Genomic DNA, 5,444 nt, shown 5'->3' with positions numbered 1-5,444 from the left:
ACATTAATCAACTTTATATGGAAAAACAAAAAACCCAGGATAGCCAAAACAATCTTATACAATAAAGGAACTTCTGGAGGCATTACCATCCCTGATTTTCTGTGCTTTTGAGTTGAACTTCTTCTTCTACACCTATTATTCTTGTATTTTGCCTTTTCCTGGTGTCCCATATTTCCTGGATATTTTTGAGTTAAGCTTTTGTTAGATTTAATGTTTTCTTTAACTGGTGAGTCTATTTCCTCTATTGTATCTTCAGAGCTTGAGATTCTCTCTTCCACCTCTTGTATTCTGCTGTTCATGCTTGAGTTTGTGCTTCCTGATCTGTTTCTCATGATTTTTGTTTTTATAATTCCTTCGGCTTGTGTTTTCTTTATTGTTTCTATTTCAGTTTTTAAGTCTTGAATAATTTCTTTCATATGTTTGATTTTTTTCTTGGTTTTCTTTAAGGGATTGCTGATGTCTTCCAATTTTTGTTTGTCTTTTCCTCCATTTCTTTAAGAGAATTTCTCATTTCCTCTTTAAGAGTTTCAAACATTCTCTTGAAATTATTTTTTGGTCATTTTCTTCTGCTTCATTTATATTTCTTTGTTCAAGTCTTGCTGTTGTAGGGTCATTAGGTTTTACCAGTTCTATGTTGCTCTTTGTGGTATTATATGTGTTCTTAGCTTTTCTACTCATCTTTTCCTCTAATAGGTGTGGTTGGGGCTGTCTGAGATTCTTTTGAATAATCTTTTAGGTGCCAGTGTAGCCAAAGCTCAGATGGTTATTCCTCTTGGTATAGTCAGTGCCACAGTTCTAGTTACCCTGTTGGTTTCTTCATGTTCCTGGAGATAGCTCAGCACTCCTGTCCTTTGCTCTGCTCCCTTGGAGTTTGCTGTCTCAGGCCTACTTTGGCCTAGGTTATCTGCTTTGATGTGTTTCTGTAAATTCTAGTCTGGATCCCCTCCTATAGAAGTTCCTGGCTTGGAGTTGGTCCTGCAAAGGTTTCTGGCTCCAGTCTACTGACTCAGGAGTTCCCAGGCTCAGGTGCACCCAGAACCTCAGAGGACCTGGCTCAGGCTTACTCCCTCAGATGTCCCAGACTCACACTCAGACCCACAGAGGTTCCAGGTTCCTGCCTATTCCCTGTGATATCCCAAAACAATGCCCAGACCTACAGAGGTCCTGGCTCAGGCCTACTCCCTCTAATGTCCCAGCCTCACACCTGGACCCACAGAGATCTCTGGTTCCTGCCTACTCCCTCAGATGTCCCAGATTCATGCCCAGACTGGCAAAGGTCCTGGCTCAGGCCTAGTTCCTGGGAAGTCTTAGACTCATGCCCAAACCCACAGAGGTCCTGGATTAGGTCTACTCCCATGAAGGTCCCAGAAGACACCAGAAATTGGAAAGATCTCCCGTGCTCTGAGTAGGCAGAATTAACATCATAAAAATGGCAATCTTACAATTCTACAGATTCAATGCAATACCCAGCAAAATCTTCACTGTAGGGGAAGCCCAGCCCAATGGGGGGCGTGTTCGCCTCGGGCTAATGTTTATATATAAATCTGGCAGGCGTGAGCCCCACCGGTCCTTTTTGTACTTCCTTCCCATCTCTGGATCCCTGGTGTTGTAAGCTATCCCTTCATTAAATTTTGCTGTTTCGTATTAAGCTAGCCTGGTTATTACGCCGCATCACTTCACAGATCTCGAAAGAACAGTACTCAAGTTCATATGGAAAAGCAAAAAATCCAGGATAGCCAAAATAATCTTGTCCAATAAAAATACTTCTGGAGGCATCACATTCCTGACTTCAATCTCTACTTCAGAGCTACAGTACTAAAAAACAGCCTGGTATTGGTATAAGAACAGACAGAAGGACCAAGGAAACAGAATAGAAGACCCAGATATTAATCTACACACCTTCAAACACCTGATTTTTGACAAAGAAGCAAAAAATATCAAATGGAAAAAAGAAAGCATATTTAACAAATGGTGCTGGCATAACTGGATATCAACATGTAGAAGAATGAAAATAGACCCAAATTTATTACCATGCACAAAACTCAAGTCCAAATGGGTCAAAGACCTCAACATAAAGCCAGCCACACTGAACTTTATAGAAGAGATAGTGGTAAGTACACTTGAATGCATTGGCACAGGAGAACACTTCCTAATTATAACCCCAGTAGCACAGACATTTTCTCTTCAGCTTATTTTTGGTTTTTTATCCTACCTTGAGTGACCAAAATCAGGTTTGTTCTGCCTACCAGATGGCTCCCTAAGACACATTTCTGTCACTTGTCATTGTCTCTTCGTTGCTTCATTTTGACTGGACCTGGTTGCTATGCTTCTTCCAGATGACCACAAAGAGACAAAGATTCTATAAGATTTAAGAGAAAAAATGAAGAGTATTAGAGAATGCATGATGTTTACAGAAATGATCCCCTGCACCTGAACTTCATTTTCTAACAAATTTTGGAAAAGTCTGGGGAAGATCCAGAAATCACTGACCAATATCATTGCTATTTATGGCTACTGTGATTCCCTTCAAGGTTTAATGCAAAATCTGGGGCAAGAGTTTTTGACCCAAAAAGATTGAGTTATGAACTCTCAATGGGATGCTACCAACCATGCTGATTGCCTCATAATAAACTCTTTCCATGGGGGTCTCATTTTTGAACACCACCATAAGACAATGGTTAAGTGTATCAATTTTACTAAAACAACTAATCCATATAAATACCCAGAAAACAATTACCTTCCTAAATTTTGGTCTTTGTTCTTCAAATGGCCATTTTCTGAGCTTGATTATGTGTGTGTGTCTTCCTAGTCTGGCTGCTACAAAAGAACAAATAGTTAAAATAACATAAAGAAATATTCCTCTTTGGGTGACAGTTTAAAGGCACAGTCCATTATCTTTGGAAATGCAAGGTAGTTGGAGCATTTGGTCACTGGCAATGTCATATTCATAGCCAGAATTTAGGGAGTAATGAATGCTGCTACTCACGTCTTTCTACTTTCTCTTCATTCTGAACAACAGTCAATGAAGTGGTAACATATACTTCCATCCTAGGCAAGTTTCCCTATGAAATGCCTCACAAAATGTGCAAAAGTTTGTTTCCATAATTATTCTAAATCCCTTCAAGTGAACAATTGAAACACATATTTGTGGTAGAAGTAAAAGGTGACAAACACAATAGTCAGTAAGTACAGAGACAGGGTCAGTTAATAGCGACTTCTTGCCATTCTAAATCATGTCCCCAGTGACCCAACTTCCTTTTACTTATTTCTACCTCATTTAGGTTCCAAACTCTCCAACTCTGTGATAATCTGTTGATCCATCTGTAAACACATCACCTTTTCTGATTATCAGCCTTTCAAAACAATATTCTTCATTTATAAGAAAAAATATAAGTAAGTTGTATAATATTCAGAACCTTTATATACCCAGGTTTTAAAATAAAATCCTAGTCATTTGAAAACCTTTTCTTTGATCTTTCCAGGTTCCACATTCTGTGTGCAGAGAGAGCTGTGGGCCTGAATTCAGGAAATTTTCCCTGGAGGAAATCATTGCTATGATTGTACTCCTTGTCCAGACAATGAAATTTCCACCGAGACAGGTAAATGTGGACTTGCATTACATACTTCCCTACTTCCTTACAGTAGTGTACAATACCTATGCAAGTAAAAAGGATAATCACGTAGTAGAAAACAGGAACCTCAAAACAGACCCATGACTCTTTATAATGAACACTTGAAAGTAGAAATGTATAGTCAAAGGTGTATATGCCATGACTTGTTGCATTGTAGTACAACTTCCATAATAAGATTTTTTCCTTTTCTTCATTTTTTCTCTTGAATTGTGTCTTATTTGGGTGGGGGATATAGCAGCAGAGGATTGCTGTGAAGGGACAGAAAATTAATAAGCTCAAGACACATGATATGAAAGACACATAGAATAAATTTTATATATTAAAAAAGAAATTTTTTTCTCTTTTTTATTTTGTATTCTTTTTTTGGTTTTTTTTTTTGGTTTTTAGAGACAGGGTTTCTCTGTGGCTTTGGAGCCTGTCCTGGAACTAGCTCTTGTAGACCAGGCTGGTCTTGAACTCACAGAGATCCGCCTGCCTCTGCCTCCCAAGTGCTGTAAAAAAAGAATTTTAAACAGAAAAAAAATCAGGAAAGAAGTCAAAGAAAAACTTTTTCTTATTTTTATGAAGTAAAATCTCACAGTTTCTTATAATCCCTTTGAAACAGTAAATGTTAGGCATTGGAATTCATATATGGTTTACATTTATCATCCACTGCATATTGAAGAAACAAGTTTATTCTGCATATAATGATGAATTTTGTTTCACCATGTATTTTAAAACATAATTTTCAAGTATCAAGCTTGATATTTTCCAAACTGTATTTTAATCACATTTAGAATTCACATGAGTTGTAGATTTGTTACATCTCATAATTATTCTTCCTAGCTCCTTCTTTTATACAGGTCATGAAATTGGAATTTTTGTTTGATTTCATATTTACACACAAAACATATTGGTACCTGACATAATTAAAATTAAAAATTTCCTTAATGAGTAGGATTACTCCCCTATTATAATTCTCCATTTAGCAGTGTGTGAAACAATCACTTCAGAACATTGTGAATAATGTTCAGTGTTGAGATGTACCATGACCTAAGGCATGGAATGAATGAAAGAATTTCCATTTAGAAAAATATGTTGCCAGGCAGTGGTGACTCATACCTTTAATCCCAGCACTTGGGAGGCAGAGGCAGGCGAATCTCTGTGTGTTCAAGGCTAGCCTGGTCTACAAGAGCTAGTTCCAGGACAGGCTCCAAAGGCACAGAGAAACCCTGTCTTGAAAAACTAAAAAAAAAAAGAAAAATATGTCATGAACAAATTTTTATGCCTTCTATGGTGAAGAAAAAACTGTTAAATTCAGTAGGTCCACATCTATTAACACAGTTGATTTATAAGTTATATCAATTCTGAAATCTTTAGATAGTATTTTTATTTCTTAGAGAATTTCATGCTACATATACCATCTTTTTACATATCCCCTTTTGAATGTGATAGGGAAGTACTCTGGATATATATAGTGTGAGTGCCGCTCACCTACACCTAATTCTGGAGGTTTCTTGTTTAATGTCTCTACTTTACAACAGTTTGGAGTTCAAAATATCTTGAGCACTGAAAATTTGAAAATATTACTGATTGAATGTTACACAATAAGCTGATTCTATTATATATTCCTTCTATATAAACTTTTTTATATAGTATATTGTAGTAATATGAGCGGCGAGGTTGCATCTCCAGCACCCTGGCCGCTTCCGGCTAGCTTTACCCGAAATAATTACACGGACACTGTATTCATTTAATCACTGCTTGACCATTTCTATCTAGCCTCTTCTAGGCTAACTCTCGCACCTGGACTAGCCCATCTCTAATAATCTG

At 37.3% G+C, this 5,444-nt stretch overlaps 1 pseudogene; it reads left to right on the top strand.

Annotated features, from left to right (window-relative positions):
• Positions 1-2,188: 2,188 nt before the first annotated feature.
• The window catches only part of LOC102001171, a 7,490-nt pseudogene continuing 4,234 nt past the window's right edge, over positions 2,189-5,444 (top strand).

The sequence above is a fragment of the Microtus ochrogaster genome, unplaced genomic scaffold (assembly GCF_000317375.1).
Source record: "Microtus ochrogaster isolate Prairie Vole_2 unplaced genomic scaffold, MicOch1.0 UNK559, whole genome shotgun sequence".
Taxonomy (NCBI): Eukaryota; Metazoa; Chordata; class Mammalia; order Rodentia; family Cricetidae; genus Microtus; species Microtus ochrogaster.
This window is presented reverse-complemented; position numbering and strand designations above follow the sequence as displayed.